Genomic DNA, 21,518 nt, shown 5'->3' on the forward strand with positions numbered 1-21,518 from the left:
ACAGTCGCTTGTTAGGTCTTATATGATGATGCCATTGTCATCCATTAGCTTGCATGTCTGCAGTATGATTGTGGATGAGTGCATTGTAAGCCTTGTGGAAGCCCTTCAGCAGCAGATGCATGGTAGCCCAGACAGTGTCCAACACCCATTGCCCGCAAAAGATATGAATGATACACCACACACGTAACAAGTCTTCAGCAGTGTGGTGGTGACATGGTGTGACAAGGACTTAGCTGTAACTAGTATCAAGAATTGGATCTACAATTTCTATTGTAGGAATTATTATATTCATTGTAATCATATGAGAAAGAATGATTGCAAACCAAGCAATTATATTTAGAGCTAATATAAGAAGATCAACAAAATGACTACAAAATAACCCTACAGTGTGGTGCAGCCACAGTTGTTTATAGTAACATCCCAATTAGAATTTCCAGTAGATTATCCCAATCAATGCTGGTGTAAGCCATCTGGCACGACACTACAATTAATTGTACTTGAGTGGATTACACAATTGGGGACCACAATTAATTCCCCATGGCAACCATTCAGCCTCTGAAAATTCTCTTAAGACCACCATCTTGTGACATCTTGTAACATGACTTACCTGTCTAAGTGCTACATGTGCAGCTCACACTTGGCAGGATGCTGCCAATTAATTTCGCTTGATTGGGTTACATTGTCAACAACTAGTTAAGCTCGGCAACCATGCAGGCGGCCCCTGTATCCTCCACCAGTGGGACAATTTACAACAATCTTATATGTACACCAACTGGTCTAGATAAGTGAGGTAGGGGAAGGATGATCTGATTATTGGAAATCTGGCAGTAGTGCACACTGGGATAGGAACAGCGAAACCCTCCTCCTTATGTGTGTTTGATTAATTTCCTGTAAAAGTAAACTTGTTGTTTGAGATGGAAGTGAGTACCACTGCCACAGAGATTAAAGTCCTTGGCCAACAGTAAAGGCAGAGAATTAAACTTTTCTCCTGAAGGCTTTCATTCTCATAGCTACAGTCTAAAAATTTTCAGTTTGTCATTGCATATAGTTATATTCCAAAATGGGAAATATCATTCATATCAAAATTGCATAACCACCTTTGCCACCTTATCAGTCATTTTGGACGATATGGTTTCATTGCAGGAAGACATTTGGGGATAGTAGAACCAAATTGATCCAAGTGACATTCCTTCTTTATTAGCGCTTTTTGCATGGATGCATGGGAGAAAATACAAAAGTTCAAGCCATATTTATCCAAGTATAAAAACCACAATCTTCTATAAGAATGTCTCAATCTCCCATTTTAGATTTGATCTTATTTTGAAAAATGCATCCTGTCATATTTATCCAACTGTAAAACTGCACTTGAATTGTTATGACCCTGTGGGTACTCCAATCAATACTACGATATTCTCGGAAGTGCTAGAGACATACTGTTAAATAATAAACACTTCATTCACGGGGTCTTTTCACGCAATAATAGCACTTGATAGCAAAAACGACACACAACATTGCTGAATGAGAGCACACAGTGATCTCTATAGTTAGTATGGAGATCACTGAGAGCACACGAAAAGTAAGTCAAATTGTTAGTCTTCACATAGGTGCTGGTCGACCTGCACTGAGTCAGCTGCCGCCACATCTCCAATTTATGGTTCTAACTTAGTGCGAAAGCTGAAGTGATTCAAGTGCAAAATATTATTATAGGTGATTATTTCTTATAACAGTAATTTACAACATATTTCATAAAAATGACTATAGAGTATTTTTCGACTGGTAACGTAAGTTGTTGTTTATGTCAAAGTCAGCTTTCTAATGTCTGACTTTCTTAAGTTTCCACAGTGTTTATATTCTGAATAAAATGATTGACCTGAAACCTAGTGAAACAGGTTTGCGGCCATTTCTGATAAGATTCTGAAATTACATACCTGCGCAGGCTATGGTAGCAAATCCAAAACTGTACAAAACGATACAAGTCATAAAAAACTTCTGAAATTTATTCCGTCAGTTCATCATTCAGTCTACGTATCAAGTCTACATGTACCCAGAGGACTAAGGAGCAATGAGGCCCAGGAGGATGAAAACATGTTACACACCAGATCTGGAGATGGTCAAGATTGATTACCTCATTATATCAGTGTTTTGATGTGACACAGCTGCAGATTCATTATTCGTTTGTATCAAAATGATCCAAGTGCTTTGTTTAATGCAGGAACCAAACTTTTGTATCTTTCAATAAAAAGATGTCAATAAAACATTTTTAAATTTATTCTAACATATTAGTCAGCATTTCATTGAAGATTAAACTATAAGAAAAAACCGTTTCCTTAAAACAAAAACAAACACATTGTCCCAGTTTTCTTGAAATGATGTAACTGACACCTGGATCAGTGTGGTTCTGCTGTCGCAATTTTTGTTCATTTTATGCCATGTCTCTGATAGCTGAGCAGTGCTTATGTTGTCCATGCAGGGTGATTCAGCTAAGATGTTAGTGTCAGATATCGCCAGAACCATTTAAGATGCTGTAATTCTGTGTGTAGTCAAATGAACTGAGAAAAAGTCCTTATTAAATGATATATAGTCTCTTTACAGAGCTATGTTAATTACAGAGGTATCGATATTGACTCTGCATTTTCAATTGTAACTATAGTCATTTCTGCTGCTGGTATTGTAGTTCTAAAAGAAATGAGCGTTCAACAGCATTACACTCCTCAGAATCCGATTAGTATTTTCAGAGAGCTGGAAGAAAGGAAGGAGGTAATTGAGCAAGTAAAGATATGTGGGCAGGTTTTTTGTCATGCCTAGATAACTCAGTCACTACAGCATTTGCTCACGAAAAGCAAAAGATCCAAGTTTGAGTCGTGCTTTGCCACACAGCCTTCATCTACGAGAAAGTTTCAAATCAGCATGTACATGCTGCAGACATAATTCGTTCTGGGTAACGCTCTACTTGTACTCATGCCTTTTATTACGGACCAATTGTTTGACCCCTTCAAAAAGTAAAGCTCACAGAAAACACTTAAGTACATTTATCACAGAAATAAATCGAGTACAACACTAAACAATGCATAGTACCAGACGCCTCAAATATCAGGGAAAAGTATTCTGTAAAACTCATCAAATGTATTACAGGTGCACACTGATGTGACACATGTAGCGACACCTGCACAAACAGATATTTCTTTTAATGGATCAATTCCAGTGCATTAAATCAATGCCGGTCATTCTATCCTCCAGTGAATGCGGAAAATTACAATAAACTGATCAAGGTCAGCAAGGATTTTTTGGCACTGGAATAAAGGATGGGAATATTGGAAAAATTAGTACACATCAAACCAACATTGTGGCAGTTTTGCTTCCAAAATGCTAGGCTTCGTTATGGATATCTGCTCAAATAAGAAAGTAGAAAATCTCGAACAGCACACAGTTTCTATAACAGTGGAGCAAATATAAGAAAAATGAACAGAGATTATTCAGAATTTTCCACTCCCAACACCTTACCCACATAGAGCCACAAAGCAGCGGTGTCGAGGTTGCAAGACGGGGATTATGGAATTGACTTCACTTCGGATCACAACACCAAAAATTGTTCTTAAGTTTTTAAGAACGTTTACACTGGAAAAAAACACTGTGTGAGAAATCAGATTTGTGGAAATCCGAAAATACATCTTCCCGTCTGAATTCCGTCTCCTACACTGCCGCCACTGGCCTCTCGCAACTATTCGGGTGTCTCTGCTATAGTTTAGAATAGAAACCCTCGGTCGACACTACTTACAGTCTGTGGTTGAAGCCCAGGCAATGAGTACACATAACAACAGCTCGCGGAACGTAAAAAAGGCGACTAGGTCAGCCACAGAAATATTGTATATTGTGCTGAACAATGGAATCAGAAAGTCGGCTGCACATCCGAAAGCACACCGTTCATAGAGTAAATCTTTATCAGCTTCTACATGAAACTCCATGGCTCTGATCACTTGTTTCATGTGAAGCGATATTTAAAAATTTGGGTTAAGAAAGCCAGATACATGACGTATTTGTACATTCTCAGGATAAAAATTACACTCTACTCTAATCCTTTCAGACTCGTTACTTACGAGTGCTTTGCTGGCAGCAATGCTTATAGTTTTCTGCAATGTGTTGGTGTGCGGCGACTTCTGAAGCGGCCATTCTGTGTAATGACATCCCAGAGGTCCTCTAGAATAGGTATATTTTGTAGCTGGGACAGATCCATTCCATCCATCTCTGTAGATTGATTTGCATAGTCTGCGTTAAAGGACAGAATTAATAAAGAATTAATAATCATTGAACTCGCTCAAGAACATAGGGACAAATTTTCTTGGCAAGCCAGACAAAAACAGAATGAACACAGCTTTATTATATGACTGTTAGTAAATCAGAATTTATCAAATTATTAAGAAGCTGTTTGATGTATTTTCGTTTCTAGGATGACACACCAATGGGTTCACCAGTGGTTTTTATGTATCTTATATTCTAGGTATGATCACTGGTTTCTCCATTAGCATTTCTCGACTCAAACTTCATATTTCTGCTGTTCATCACACTCCACCATGCTACAGAATATGCCTAAAACAATTAAATGAAATGCACTTGGTTTAAAAACAAAAACAAAGTTCAGTTGAAAAAGATGAGCAACATTTGTTTTGATTTTGAAGCTAAACAGCACTGCAAAGCAACTGAGGAAGGATAGTGGCATATATTAAATACATAGTGCAGAGAAATTACAACGAAACCAGCGAAAATACAATAATTATACAAAACATATAGCAAATATAATTATATTATCCACAACAGAGTATGAAAACACAGTACAAAACTAATCCATAAAATTACAGTCAGTGCCAGTACACACAGATAAAATACCTGTCCATGAGCTGAAGTGACACACACAAATTGCTTTAACAAATTCAATGAAAGAAGTCAGTGGGACAGATAACCTGCAAGTAGACAAGACATGTGTTAAGAAATGTAATTGAAAAGACCAAAAACGTCACGAAACCAAAAAGTAAAAGAACTAATATTGATAAATTAATATTAATGAATTAGTTATATGTCTATACCTATACTCCACAAGCCATCTTATAATGTGCAGTGGAAGGTACACAAGACAGACTACACAACGACTTTATCAAACAGTAGTTTTTCTGTTCAGCACAGTTTTCTTTCTGACTCAGTGCAGAATTAGGGGCCAAAGTTGAAAACCCTAGACAGTTTTTAATTGGTGTCACCTTTCTCTCCTGTGGCATAACAAATTATGTTAAGCTCCATGGATTGAGGTACTGATATACATTTATTATTTTTTCATTTTGTACATTTTACAATCAATTTTGCGCTCACTAGAGCAAAATACATCTCTACTGCCTAGTGATTTTGAATTGTCATTCACGAAGGATGAAATGTACCAAAGATCAAGTGGCAACGTTGTGGAGGAATCGCACATCTACATTGCGAAAAAAATATCATTTTTTCGAAACCGATAAATACTCAAAGGTTCCTACAACCTATCTTTGTAATGCTGAAAAAGCATGGCGCCATGCGACGTCACCCTCTTAGTTGGAGACGCTTCAAACAGCAAGGTGTCGGCACGTGCGAGGAGGAGGGCAGAGCTCAGTTCATGTGAGGTGTAAAGTGGGTTAATGACGTCACTTTGGCACAATTCTGGCCAAGGCCAACGTGGGCGTGTTACACGCTGGGAAGGACGTCAGAGCCCCTCTTACCCGCATTTAGCCCTTCTTCTGGCGCTCCTGCGATGGAGGTCACAACTACGGCAGCCAGCTTTGAAATCACGCTATTTTCTTATGGATGGGCGAGGAAAACATTTCAGACACACAGCCGCAACCAACCGACACGAAAAATCCTCAGAAGGCGGTATGAAGGGCGCCAATGAACCTACCTCTTCCCTTGAGTAGCTGATCTCCCACAAGTTGCAGTCGAAACGACAGTTCATAGTGCAGTAAGCAACAGGACGACGCTGCTGACACCCGTCCTTCCCGGGCGATTTGATCCTACCATAAGGTCCATCATGGCGCTGCAACCCCACTGAACGTCATCTAACCCTCTTGGAGTGTAGTGCGACCGTAATTTTTGCTCTGATACACACGATGGAACCAGTAGGGAACGTTCAGAACCATTCGACGCAATCTGAACATGACCCAGAACAGCAAAGGGTGTTTATGCTTTTTCAGCCCTCCTGTCTCATGCCCTCATGCGACATGATCACAGGTAGTGCAACATTGACATGTGCGTGAATAAAACGGCAAAGGATCCTTCTAAGACACCCCAGTTCGGCAAGACCTTCGGTTCTACCAACGTACCTACAAAGTCGAGACAAGTCAAGCTGAGAGATGATACGCAGTTAATTAAACGGTAGGCGCGTGAAACCGACGCAGACCACGCTTTCCAAGTGCCTCATGTCACGCACCGAAGAGGGTGGACGCTTCCACGCAGCAGAGTGGCGCAGTGGAAGCGTGCTGGGCCCATAACCCAGAGGTCCGTGGATCGAAACCACGCTCTGCTAAAATTAATCTTTTTCTTGGTTGCTTCGAGCTCGATCATTAAGCCTGCACATTAAAAATATGCCTGTCAGAGACCTCGCCATCCACTCAGCTGAGTGGTGCTTCACTGCTGCTCTAGCGCCTGAGGGCAGGCAACCCTTTCGATACTTTTGGCCAGCCACTGTAACTGTAAATGTTTTTCAGTCATATCATCGTCTGACAGAACCTCTATCTCACTCGTCTCCATTTTCTACGGTATTTCGATATTTATTGTGTCTGAATTTCTCCTAATGATCGAGTAGTGACTGGTCAGTCCAAAAAATGTAAATTTGAACAGTTTAATGACGCTTTTCCACTCGTTTCGGTGGTATCACATTAACTGATTTGGTAAAGCTTTTATATCTGTAACTGAGTGGTTTATTCAGTGCATATTTTTATTTGAGTCTATAGATTTATTTGGGTCTTTCTAGATCTCTTGTTTGTCCAGTACTGCAATCTCTAGACCAGCCCCTAATTTCAGTTAGTAACTTGCTCATAACTAAGGTCTGCAAGTACGAGAAGAGCACTAGGATGGGATCTTTTACAGGGTATTTATCGACGAATCTTCTCCCACAGTGTCAACCATCACAACACAACAGCATCTTCTGAAATTCTAATGTGTAAATAACAGCTTGTCAAGAACCTTTGTCGGCTTTCTGTGTCTTGAACGATCCAGTTTCTCATACGTTTCTGTCTCTGATGATAAATGTCTTCCAGTTTGGATGGCATCTAATGCGAAAGTTTTCTCTGTATCATTCACTTGGCTTTTCAGGCATTACATCCTTCTGAACCACGCAATAATTTCATGTCTTCAAGTTCTTGTGACAAGTAATGCTTCATCTTCGATAGCTGCTCAAGCTCTGTAAAAAGTGGTAAAATCACATAAGATTGTGTTTTATTTCTCGAGGTGGCACCACCGGCGGTCAGTCTGCTCAACTTTGCCGCTGAGGATCTGCGACATCCCGAAATTTCGAACACTTTTTGCAGCCATGTCATTTTTAAACATTCTTCTCTATAAATAATAACAGTATCAACATCTTCGATCGCGTATAGTGAGGTTGGGATGGTACTTGTTTTGTAGAACTATATCTTTGTTTCCTTCTTTGCTTTAGTCCCCCATGATTTATTATATTACGCCAAGATAATTCAGTCAAGGCTTCAGTGTCTCTATGAACAGTTAAATCAGCCCTAGATACCAAATTCTGTTGAGTTGTCCATCACATAATGGATATTAAATCGTTTTACTTTTATTCCATTTGGAACTGACTTCCACCATTGATATCAGTGTTAGATCTAATGTCCACTACTATGAATACATTCTTGTAATCATTGTGCCATGGAATCAAATAGCCTCCAAATGACATCCTAAAGAATTTCTTGCCATGCCTGAAACACAAGCTGTGTCAGTAGATGACGACTGCCAGTTGAAGGATGACAGTCAAGTACATGTTTTTCCTTTGTAACTCAGACTTGCTCCACGGCTGGCACATTGGGGAATAAGTCAGCCAGTCAAGGATTTGTACATTCCTCAGAATGACTATGGTGTGAGCTCCTGTTTGGGGTTTGCTGCTGAAATATGCTGTCTGGTGCCCTGGTCATGAAGGGCATGACAAAACAGTTTACCATTTCTGGCACATGCTGGCGAGCATTCGGCCAGAACTGAACAATTATCAAACCAGTCCCATTGTCATACCTGATAGCTCTCGACTATGATTCCAAGTGTATGAGAAGTATGGGTCTCGAGAGTCACTGCTTTCTGTAACCTTCCACAAGGTCATCCACTGACACATTGGCATCAATCTGTCAAAATCAGAAACAAGCGTCATCGCTGAACACCACAGGAGGCCACTCCATATTTCTCAATTGACTCCACACCATGCAAGTATCTATTGTCTTGTGTATAATGTCACTGGTAAACAACACATGGCAACTGGAGGTCTCAACCCACTCTGGCTTCAGCCTCTGCCCAGATTTCAACTGCTGCCTTCCATCTAGTCATCAGAGCCAGTCGAACAATCCTGCAATCCTCTTGTGGTGTAGTCCTCCTGGAAGGACCCATATCTACTTTTCTTGTCACTACCATCCTGACTCTATTTCATTGCAACTTGTTCCATAGTCACTGCACTACATGGTTGTGCAATCAGTCGGTATGATGGTTCCGTGGCCCTCATGCCAAAGATTCGACCCTTCTCAAAAAAGGTGATAATCTGCACGTGTATGTCCTCTAGTTGTGTGTTGTTATAATCTCCACATGGAAAGTTCCAGTAACGTTGAACACACCTGATAGCCATCGTGTAGAAATGACTTTTGTCTATACTGAGAATACTGAATATTGAGCTGTGTAAACTCAGCCTTCTGTCGATTTTGCAACTCATTGCCGATCTTTGTCTGGATAACTTTGGAGATCTGCCTGTGGCGCCATTGATTTGGGGAGTGATTCTGAATAGTAGGACAAGGGGGGGCTTCAGGAAGTTTTGTTAGTGCAGGTTGCCTATATCAGGGGCAAATATTCACTCAGAGGCAAACCTGTTGTTCTCTTTTCATTGACAGGTTGGGATCCCTTGGAGATAATCCTTCCTTTTGATTGACAGCTCCTTAACCTATTGTTTCTCCACCCCTCCCCTTCCTCATCCCAAGCCCTCAGGAAACTGCCAACTCTCCCTCTCCCTCTCACTGGCAACCTCCTGCTTTATCAGTTTGCTTGACTATTTAATTAAATTGATCAATTAATTAACCTATCCCCTCTCTGGTAACCCCCCTCCATCCCCCTCCCCCTCCACTCCCACCTCCCCCTCCGCTCCCCTCCTCTCTCCTACCTGGAAAATGGCGGCTCTGTGCTGGAGAGGAAGGCTCTCATGACAGGAAATTCAATTACATAGCAGAGGGTATATTGTTTCTTTACAAAAAAATCAGTTTGCATGCGTTGAATCTCTCTTGCTCATCATTCTCTGGTTTTTGGGAAGATGCAGGTCTTGTAAAGAAGTAATTAAATCGTTCGCTTTTTTTATTCCGATTCCGCATGGCCCGTCGCAAAACACGCATCCCCATAATTATGCTGTTAAAAAATGTTAGATCGTGAAGCATGCGCCTTCCACGTGACCACACAGAACACCACCCGCACAGGGTGCCTGGCTGCGCCACACTGCCAAGAGCCTGAGAAGAGGCAGCATCACGTGTAGGTGTCAATTCGGAGCCCGCGACTAACAGACCAGATGTCACACTAATTCCCGAACAAATGCATCCAAAAAATTCCCAACGAAACACATGCTCTTTCTGTTTCTCCTTGTGTCCTGGCAGGCCTCCACACACTGTCAGTTGCAGTCGGGTCGAACCGCAAACAAAGCAGTATTTACCCGGTAAATGCCTGCGGAATACCGATGCATACAAGAGCTCCTTCCTTCCAAGGCAAATGCCGGTCTGGGAATCGATTCCACCATGGACTCTAAACTGCCCCATCCATAGCGCACGGATACTCTTTGTCACTGAACACGAACTGCTTCAGGAGTCATTACATCTGGTGTAGCGGAACAGCGTCACATACATAACTTGAAAATACCGCAGGAACTAAATGTACCACTGTGCAAAGTGAGAGAGAGAGACAGAGAGAGAAAGAAAGAGCTCCGCAGACGAGGCAAGAATATTTAAAAAATTGCATGTTTTATTCAAAGGGAACCGCCACCACCACGCTTGAACACAGACTCTAAAAGGAAAAAATAGAGACACAGCAGTGAAACTGTCCCGGAGACACTTATCGCGCTTTTGTGGGAAGTACCCATGTCTTCGACCATGTTACTAAATCTAATTGAATATGTCTCTAAACGCACTTTCAAAAAGATCTATGCAAAGTAGTTTGCTTCAATTTTGCCATGTATACTGCCACACTCGAATGTGGACTCTATAAAGATCGTTGCACACTTGTGAAACCTCTGAGACACTTCCCACGCTTTTATGGGAAACAGATCCCGAAACCGATATTAGCTGCAAGATTTTACACGCCAAAACGATGTTATTGGTAAGTCAAAATGAATATCTCTGTAAGTCTAACAAAAGGATGCTCACCACTTTTCGAGTTGGAAGCACTGTCAGAGAGAAGAGACAAATATTTCTGAGTCCTGTTGGTATTGCGGTACTTATTACTTTTCTGGAGAAACGTGCCAAACTGCTGCTGCTGTCGGTCTGGGTTCACTATCCACCATTTTTTGCAGGTGAGACTTTCAATTCAACAATTCAACAATGCGACGTATCAGAAATATCCTCTCCTGATGGCTGTGCCTCTGGAAATATAAAAATCTGTACCATTCTTATGACTGGGCATAATTTTCGACGTCAAAAAATGTTTCACTCCCCTTACGGCTATCGCAGTTTTTCACATTAAATCTGTACCTTCGTTGGACAAAGCAATTTTCTTTGCACATGTCGGAAGACATACATGCTTTATAGGCTCGCTGATGACAATGAATCTAACATGCATCCCCTACAACTAAGTATAATACGCCGCCAATAACTGAATGCTGGCAACGGCAAATGGTATTGAGCGTAAATCTGCGATGGATAGATACATCTCATTTGCTTGTTTTGAAAGAGCCGTGTGCCTTAGAAACAGCGACGTAATCGTCTTACAAGCCAACAGTTGTTAAAAACCCGATCGCAACGACTGTGTTACTGTCACAAGCGGTCTTGGATCTACTGGCGCACACAAATATCCATGTTAAAACCTATACTGGCTTTATGAATTGAGGTATGGTATTCGCTCCGAATGAAGTGGTTTTCCACACAAATACCGCTGCACTGAATATAGATGATGATCGCTGAAGCTAAGGAACATGGTAGAAGCCAGTACTGCTGTGGAGCAGCAGTTACAGGTTCGGCTCGCTCTATTCCTCCATGAGATGCAGATTGTAGTGGTCTACTTCTGGTCAGCTGCAGATTAAATTGGTGGCAGTGTTGCAGGGAGGGACGCTCAGAGACGATGTGAGGAGATCTTTTAATCTCTAACTTTACCCTACGAATGTGAGAAGGCTAAGTGGGTCCCATCTGCATAGAGAAAGATCGTAAATTGCGCACTCTAATCGAGGTCTTATAAATATGTAGGACGCTGTCTGATATACTTTGGCGTATATGTTCGAGGATTAACAATGAATGGAGGTATTGCACAGTCATCTATCTACATTAGCAATCAAGTATATAGTCCTAGCAAAGTAGCGGTTTAGCAGAACCTGAGAAGCATGCTGCCGCATCATTGGTTGGTGTTGTAATTACGGTAAAACTGCTAAAATTGATCACACTATCAACTGTGATGCTTATTATTACAGTACATCGATGGTGTCATTTCCATCCCATTCATCCATTGGTACACTGTTGATTATTACATAATGACTGACTGACATCGTTTGTTTAAGTTTGAGAAAGAGTCTTGGTGAAGTGGCTACATCTTCCAGGGATGGCTATCACCAAAACAGTGATTGCGTACATGACTGCAATACAAAGAGTAAGTTGAAATGGAACACCGAGCCAGCAGCTATCCCCTCACTGTGAAAGATGAGTTTAACAGTAGAGACCATCAATCATCTTCGGACAGCTGTTTGGAAACGCTCCACAACTTCCCAAAACACTTCCAGTTTCCATATGTTGCGACTGTATTTACTTAAAATCATTCTTCGCGCGCGTGTGTGTGTGTGTGTGTGTGTGTGTGTGTGTGTGTGTGTGTGTGTGTTTTGTGGGAGTAGCTGTAAATTTACACCATGTGATGTCCAGCTTTCAGTCCAAGTCAATGGCTCGAAACTCGTTAATATCAGTTTAGAGAGTGACCGAGCGGTTCTAGGCGCTACAGTCTGGAACCGCGCGACCACTACGGTCGCAGGTTCGAATCCTGCCTCGGGCATGGATGTATGTTATGTCCTTAGGTTAGTTAGGTTTAAGTAGTTCTAAGTTCTAGGGGACTGGTGACCTCAGAAGTTAAGTCCCATGGTGCTCAGAGCCATTTGAACCATTTTGAAATCAGTTTAGAACCTGACACAGACCTCGAAGTCGTGGTGAAAAAAACAAAATGTATGGTGGTGTACAAAGTTGTGCCATTTTCTGCTTGGACGTGTTACAGCAGAAAAAAAAACAATATATTAAACAACAACACAGGGAGGCTCTCTTAGGACTGATATGCTGTGCAGGCAATGATACGTTATACTGGCTTGTGGAAGTGACTTTGATCACTGATGGGGTCAACACCTGTATATTGAATGCGGTCGGCGTATGTGTTCGATGTCAGCATGCAGACGGTATTTATTTTCGATATACATATTGGAAGACAGGGCTGCGGTAGTATCTTATTGAGTTCTCCGTCGGATCAAATTTGCGGAGGTTTTATAGTTTGTAGTTTCTTATTCTCTGTTGGATGGTGCATGATAGAGAGAATGTTTGGGTGACAGACTTGAATGGAGCTTAAGAGACACAGATCTGCTTTGGACAGCTGTACCTGTGTGTAATTTGGAGATGTACCGCAATGCAGTAGCAAAATCCTCGTCCTTCTCTCAGTTCCCATACTCTCTTTTTACACTAAGACCTCATGTTGCAGGAGAAAGCTTACCCACTGTACTCAGTTGGCAGAGCTACGAGTACAAAAAACAACATGTACCTTTTTCCACTGAGTGGTCAAAACACATTCCTGTCGCTTTAACTCAGCTTACCCTGTGTCTACACAGGTTGCAGAAGGAAGTAGATATAGCTCTCTCCGACTTCTACCCAGTTTCGACTTAAATTGGAACGATCACATGCACAAAACTGCAGGGATGGCGGGACAGAGACTGAGGAACAGTTGCAGGATGCATAGGGACTGTCTAAAGCCACGTTGGAATTTTGAGATAGGTTCGAAAAAAGTTAACACGTTTAGAGATATGAGAGTGCCAGAAATATGATTCACTCGTAGCTGTAATCATAAAAGACATCTCCACAGGATCCAACAAAGGTGTGTGGTTAAATGGAAAGACTTGATACCAAATCGCAGATAGCATTTCTACCAGAAAGCGTAGCAGTACAGATCTGAAAGCACATTTCTTACGACCTCAATCTCCCGTTGCATTTTTTTTTTTTAAATGTGATTCGTCGCATAGCACACCAACTACAGTGCGCGATTATTCTCAAACAACCATCGCCTATAAGCCAATGCATATATCACTGGTTCTCTGACACGGCATCGAGATAGAATGTGTTACAGATACTGGAGATTACAGATACTGGAGAAATATCTTGCGATGGCATGAGGGAGTTGTAAATACTAGCTTTATATCATTTTCTTAGCCGAATCACTTTCTAAATTCGGTGATATTATTACTAGCTTACACCACCAGCGACTCGCACCCGCACTTTCAGTCTGTTAATTCACACTCCAGCGTTCATCATCTGTATTCAATGTTGCGGTCTTTGTGACCCACCAGGTTAGCCGAGAGCGCTGCTGCGCTGCTTCCTAGACTCGGGTAGGTGCGCCGTCCCCAGATCGAATCCGCCCAGCGGATTGCTAACTAGCACCTCTGTGCTGGCCAGCCTGGATGCGCTTTTTAGACAGTTTTCCGCATTCCACTAGGTGAATACAGGGTTAGTCCCCACGTTCCGTCGCCGGCCGAAGTGGCCGTGCGGTTAAAGGCGCTGCAGTCTGGAACCGCAAGACCGCTACGGTCGCAGGTTCGAATCCTGCCTCGGGCATGGATGTTTGTGATGTCCTTAGGTTAGTTAGGTTTAATTAGTTCTAAGTTCTAGGGGACTAATGACCTCAGCAGTTGAGTCCCATAGTGCTCAGAGCCATTTGAACCTAGTTCCGTCTCAGTTACATGATCCACAAGCATCTGAACACGTTCACACTATTCGATGGATTACACTAGATGCAGACAGCTGGGGTACACTCCTTCCATCGCAGGGTGTAGGGAGTGGCGGCAGGAAGGGCATCCGGCCACCCCTTAACATTAACCTTGCCAAATCTCAACCTAACCATGCCGACCCTGTGAAACCACGGGACAAGGCGCAAGCAAAAGAAGAAGAAGAAGAAAATTCAATGTTGCGGTATTTGTGTGGAAAAGCACTTCATCAGAGGGAATACCATGTCTCAAATCAAAAAGCCAGTATAGTTTTTAACATGGATACTTGTGTGCGCCAGTAGAACCAAGACCACATGTGACAGTAACATAGCCATTGTGATCGTGTTTTTAACATCTGATGGCTTGTAAGACGATTACGTCTCTGTTTCTAAGACACACGGGTACCTCTTGCAAGGAAAGCAAATGAGATATACCCACCCATCGCAGATTTACGCTCAGTACCGTTTGGCGTTACCAGCATTCAGTTATTGGCGACGTATTATACTTAGTTGTAGTGGATGCATGTTAGATTCACTGTCATCAGCGGACTTATAAAGCATGTATGTGTTCCGACATGTGCAAAGAAAATTGCTTTGTCCAAGGAAGGTACAGATTTAATGTGGAAAACTGCGATAGCTGTAAGGGCAGCGAAACATTTTTTGACGTCGAAAATTATGTCCAGTCATAAGAATGGTACAGATTTTTATATTTCCAGAGGCACAGCCGCCAGGAGGGGGTATTTATGATGCTTTGCTCATTGTCGAATGTCGTCAGATTGAGGCTGCAACTGTAATATTTAGTTGTAAGTACAGTGACAAAATATATGTGCCTCGTTACTAAGAACGATTATGTCTGGGCTGCGGGACGCGCAGCGGGAGTAGCCTGTCGCTGGAATGATTGGTTCCCAGCTTATGGTGGTAACTGTCCGGACTGGAGAACACGACTGGGGTACAGGAATGTAGCTGTCCTAACCGTGTCGCCCTCTAGGCGGCTGAATAGCGAACTAATACTCAGTATGTTTTTGGCAGCCTTTGTTGCCGCATGTGTTCTCCACGAAAACGTCTTTATAGAGTTCACGTTCGAGTGTGGTGGTATACATAGCAAAATTTAAGCAAACTACTGTGCATCGATCTTTTTGAAAATGTGTTTAGAGACATAATCAATTAGATTTAGTAACCCCTGAAGCAGTTTGTGCTTGAAGACAAGGGTACTTCCCACAAAAGGGAAGTGTCTCTGGGACAGTTTCACAGCTGTGTCACTATCCTTTTCTTTTAGAGTCCATGTTCAAGTGTGGTGGTAGCGGTATTCCTCTGAATAAAACATATAATAGTTTAAATATTATCGCATCATCTTCAAAACTCTCTCCCTCCCTCTCTTTGTGGAGTGGTATATTTAGTTCCTGTGATATCTTCAAGTTATGTATGTCACAATATTCCGCTACTCCAGATGTAATGACTCCTGAAGCAGTTTGTGTTCAATGACAAAATGTATCCATATGCCAGGGATGGGGTGGTTTAGAGACCATGGCGGAATCCATTCTCAGACAGGCAGGTATCTTGGAAGGAAGGAGCTCTCATATGCATTTGCATTCCGCAAGCATATACCGGGTAAATGCCGCTTTGTTTGCGGTTCGGTCCGACTGCGACTGACGACACATTCAGGCCTACCAGGACACGAGAAGAAACAGAGAATGAGCATGTGTTTCGACGGGAATTTCTCAGATGCTTTTGCTCGAGGATTAGTGTAACATCCTGCCTGTCAGTTGTGGGACCCGAATTGACACCTACGTGTGATGCAGTCCCTTCTCAGGGTTTCGACCCTGCAGGGGGGGGGGGGGGGGTTCTATGTGATCCAGTGGATGGTACATGCTTCGCAATCAAACAATTTTTAACAGCATAATTACATGTGATGGATGTTTCATGACGGTGTTCCTTGCATGATTGGAACAAAAGAAAAGCGATGGATTTAATTACTTCTTTGCAAGACCTGCATCTTCCCAAGCAGCAGAGAATGATGAGCAAGAGAGATCCAGCCCCTGAAAACTGAATTTTTTGTAAATAAAGAATATACCCTTGCTATGAAATTGAATTTCTTATCATTAGATGGTTCAAATGGCTCTGAACACTATGGGACTTAACTTCTGAGGTCATCAGTTCCCTAGAACTTAGAACTACTTAAACCTAACTAATCTAAGGACATCACACACATCCATGCCCGAGGCAGGATTCGAACCTGCGACCGTAGCGGTCGCAGTTCCAGACTGTAGCGCCTAGAACCGCTCGGCCACTTCGGCAGGCTGTCATTAGATCTTTCTTCTCCAGCACAGAGCTGCCAATTTCCAGCTACGGGATGGGAGGGATAGGGAGGTGGAGGAGGGAGGGAGGGGTGTTTAGAAGAGGGGAATAGGTTAATTAATTGATCACTGCAATTAAGTAGTCAATCAAATTAATAGAGTGGAGGGTGGCTGTTCAAGTAACTCAGGCCTGAAAGTGTAACCTGTATCAGTGTGGGGGGGGGGGGGGTTTGGAGGTTTCCTGAGGAGGTGTTGGAAGGAGGGGGGGGAGGGGAAAGGGGTGTGAGAACAATAGGTTAAGGACCTGTCAGTCAAAAGGAAAGATTATCCTCAGGGCGCCATAATCTGCCAATCAAAAGAGAACAATAGGTTTGACCCTGAGTGCATACTTGCCCCTGATGTAGGCAACCGACACTAACAAAACGCCGTGATGCCCCCATTGCCCTACTACTGCTGACTACAACTGGTTGAGATGGCCAGGGGGAGGGGAGGCGAGGGTTTTGAAGTCCTGGATGGTACACGTGAGAACGGATGAGCTCCTGTGAAGGTGTCGAGTCTTGTTCTGACTGTCAGTTATCAACTGCTCTACGAAGCTTTTTTTGTAAGTAGGCATGATATTTTAAAAGCATACCAGCGACTTGGAGGTTCATTGGTCGGTTTGACGCTAGTGAAGTCAGTCCGGTCTCTTGCAGGCTTAAGGAGTGGATGGAAAGTGGTCATCCTGTCCCAGTTAAGTACGAGGGTAATCCCAAAAGTAAGGTCTCCTATTTTTTATAAGTACAGAGCTCTGTTTGTGTGGCAGTTGGTCACACTGTAATGAAGAGTGCTTCACGCGCTGTGTGTAAACATTCGCACGCCGCATTGAGGCGCTCAGTCTTGGCTTGGCAGCCGTTGAGAATGGAGCTCCCGTTGGATGTTACCGCCAAGTGCGAGTTGCGCGCAGTTATTCGGTTTTTGAACGCAAAGGGCACTGCACCGATTGAATTCCATTGCCAATTGGCGGAAGTGTATGGTGAGTCGTGCATGGATATCGAAAATGTTCGTAAGTGGTGTAGAGAGTTTGCAGCTGGTCGGACGAAAATTCACGACGAACAAAGGAGCGGGATACAGTCAGTTTCTGAGGAGACAGTGTTGAAGGTTGGGCAAAGCATGCGTGAAGATCGGAGGATCGCGCTGAATGATCTCTACACGTTGGTTCCTGAGGTTTCCCGAAGCACCGCTCACAGAATTTTAACGGAAACATTGAACTACCGGAAGGTGTGCGCAAGATGGGTGCCACGCATGCTGACTGAGGACCATATGCGGCAACGAGTTGCTTCCCGCGCATTTCTTCACCGCCTTGCAGCCGAACAGGACAACTTTCTGGACACAGTTGTCACGGGTGAGGAAACCTGGGCATACCACTTTACACCTGAGATTCAGCTCCGACGACGAGGTGAAAGAAGAGGTTCATAACAATCTGAACACCACGGCGGCGAGCTGGTATTGCATGGCATACAAAAAATGCCACAGTGTCTACAAAACTGCATCGACAGAAATGGTGATTATGTCGAAAAATAGCTAAATGTTCAAGCTGTAAACTGATGTAAACCATTGTAGAAATAAACAGGTCTATGTACTTATAAAAAAAAAAGGAGACCTTACTTTTGGGATTACCCTCGTAACAACCACTCATAATTAATAGCAGTTGTTTAAAAGTCATTTGGTTAAAAACTGATCAGTTACTTTGGCTAGCTGTAGCTGCTTATTCAGTGACTGTTAATTGTTTTTAAAATTCCGTATTTTACTGTTTACTGAATGACAGTAGGTTCATAATTAATAGCAACTGTTTAAAACTAGTTTGTTTAAAAACTGATCAGTGGATTTTGGCTAACTGTAGCTGCCTATTTATGGCCGTTAATTGTTTTTTAAATTCTGTATTGTGCTGTCTACTGAACGACAGCGGGTTCATAATTAATAGCAGCTGTTTAAAAGTCATTTGCTTAATATCTGATTAGTGAATTTTGGCTAATTGTAGTTGCTTATTCAGTGACTGGTAGCTAAAATTCTGTATTTTGCTGTCTACTGAATGACAGTTGGTTCATAATTAATAGCAGCTGCTTAAAAGTCATTTGCTTAAAATCTGGTCGGTGAATTTTGGCTAACTGTAACTGCTTATTCAATGACCTGTAAGTATTTCTAAAATTCTGTACCTTTGCTGTCTACTGAGCGACAGTGGGTTCATAATTAATGGCACTGTTTAAAGGTCATTTAGTTAAAAAAAAACTACTCAGGGAATTTTGCTGACTGTAGTTAATTGTCATTAAAATTCTGTACTTTTGTTGTATAGTTTATAGCTGGTGTCTCATAATTAGTGGCAGCTGCTTATGAGTTTTTATTTCTAAACTCTGTTCAGTCAATTTTACTTCTGTTTTTTTAACTCATCTGACTTTAATAAAGACAAGTTATCTATTAAAGATGATGATCACTGAAGCGCTTATGTGGTGATGCCAGTCCTTTTATAGGGAGACCTGATCCCAAATCTTCCCACCTGAATTCCTAGTTACCAACTGGTAGCAGAGTGTGGTTATTTCCATTTACTGGGAAGACTCTGAGGAGGGGGAGGGGGAAAATGGCCATCGTTTCCCTTCTTTCATTAGCGTTCTTAGTTACTATCTCACTCACAGCAACTGTAAACCTACCATCAGATACCCTTGACCAAAGATTTCAAACCAGTAACTGCCTTTTCTACTACTTGGAACCATTACGAGTTTAATCGGGTTCCTTTCTCACTGTCTAGGGCCATGTTGTCTTGTCTTTTGCGTCACGTTTTGGAAAATCTTAGGTTCAAATCCATTTATAACAAAAAATGGTTCAAATGGCTCTGAGCACTATGGGACTTAACATCTGTGGTCATCAGTCCCCTAGAACTTAGAACTACTTAAACCTAACTAACCTAAGGACACCACACACATCCATGCCCAAGGCAGGATTCGAACCTGCGACCATAGCAGTCGCGATTTATAACTATTTTGATGATGGTTCATAGTGCCACGTTTGTGGAGCATGTGGACCACTTTGAAGAAATTTTGTTACATCTTAAGGAGGCTGGGCTGTCAAGCCTTCTAAGATTACCTTGGCTCGCCCCTGTACATCCTATTTGGGTCACCACACCAGCTTGCCCCCCACGCCCCGCCCCACTCCCCCGAGGGCACGAAGGGAATGAACAGATTTATTGGAATGGCAAATTTCTTTCGCAAGTTTGTTCCTAATTTCGCCCAATTGGTGGCCCCCTTGAATAACCTGTTGAAGAAACATGAGCTCTGCCGCTGGGTGTGTGTTTTCGGGGGGAGGGGGGGGGGAGTTATCAAACTTCCTTTGAGACAATTAAGGCTGCCTGTAGAAATCCTCCTGTGTTAGTTACCTCAGATTTCAGCAAGCTCTTTATTGTCCAGACAGATGTAACTAATTCTGGGTTAGCAGCAGTACTTTTCCAAGAACATCAGGAGGAATGGAGTCCCATCACCTACACATCTCTCTGCTTATTTCTCACTGAATTAAAATATTCAGTGTGCGATTGGGAAGCTTTAGCAGCTCTCTTCGCCTTGGAGAAGTTTAAGTTCTACCTAGAGCATTGGGAGTTTGTGCTCAAGACTGATAATCATGTTGAGCCGTGCGTGGCTCGTGTTCTCGCCATCATCTATTTTACACCCTGTTTTTAACGTACTTCCACCTCACTACGTTAATTTAAATTACTACTGTCACTGAGTTGCTGCTTTGTCTGAGCGTGACCGGCGCTAGCGGCACGCATCGATATATCCCCTCTCATAGTATCTTTGCTCGACTGCTATTACTTCCCAGTCGTTGTCTGTCCGCTAGTTTGGGTCACGAGTTCGGGCTGCCAGTCAGTTGGAACGTGTCTGGAGTGCAGTCCAGACCTGCCAGTTGAGGAGTTGCAATACGGCGCTAGTGCAGTCGGGTTGGAGCAGTGAGGTCTGCGTTGACATGGCTCGCCCGACTGTTGCCGCCACGCATCACTTGAGCCGGGCCACGGTCTTGTTGGATCGTCAGTCGGTCGTCCTACCGCACGATGTGGTTTGGCTCGCCGATCGTTCGTGAGTCGGCTCTGTGCGTGTGTATGTGTGTGTGTGTGTGTGTGCGTCTCCATCGACTCCCGATTTGTCATCGTGTGTGCTTAGTTACTGTTGGGTATCATTCAGGTCTTGTGCAAGTGTTTGTCAGGTTGTGTGTGTAGTTGGCATTGTTTCCACTGACGACTATTTTAGATGTTGTTGGCATTCTGAGAGGAGTCGATCGGTTGCTCCGGACCAGAGACGTTATCTCCACATGGTGCAGTCGGCTGGGTCCGCTGGCGGTCTCTGCGTAGTGTCGGAGCATGTGTGAAGCTGTCCGATCGCTACGGCCTTCGTGGTTCACCGACCTAGGACGTCAAAGTTGAGTAGTGGTTTCAAGTACCCAAGCCACATCCATTCATGCTGTGTGGTTCGTTTCGGTGGTTCGCTGTTGGGGAGGTTTTCCTGTGAGTAACACCGAGTGTTTGTATTGCTGAAATTTAGCCGCCATGCGGTGGAATTAACTATATTGGTTGACTACAATTCAAGTGCACCAGCGGAATTTTCTGCCTTGTGGCTATTAGTGTTCAGGTTACCTGCCCTGGCCACTAACGTAATTTCAGGCAGTGTCCTTTCCTCACCTGTTGTTGCTGTCCAACACGGTGTGTAATTTTGCAGGTTAGTACATATACATATTTGATTGTGGATAATCACGCCCGTAACATTTTGTTCGAATTCTCATGTACCGATTGGTGGCAAGCAAGTCGTTTGTCAGTCGGTT

At 42.9% G+C, this 21,518-nt stretch overlaps 1 non-coding gene across 1 annotated transcript; it reads left to right on the forward strand.

The window, feature by feature from the left end:
* The first annotated feature begins 6,463 nt into the window (after positions 1 to 6,463).
* Trnam-cau (transfer RNA methionine (anticodon CAU)) lies at positions 6,464 to 6,535 on the forward strand. Its single transcript has one exon. It is a non-coding gene; the product is annotated as a tRNA-Met (tRNA).
* Positions 6,536 to 21,518: the final 14,983 nt, after the last annotated feature.

Source organism: Schistocerca serialis, chromosome 2, assembly GCF_023864345.2.
Source record: "Schistocerca serialis cubense isolate TAMUIC-IGC-003099 chromosome 2, iqSchSeri2.2, whole genome shotgun sequence".
NCBI lineage: Eukaryota > Metazoa > Arthropoda > Insecta > Orthoptera > Acrididae > Schistocerca > Schistocerca serialis.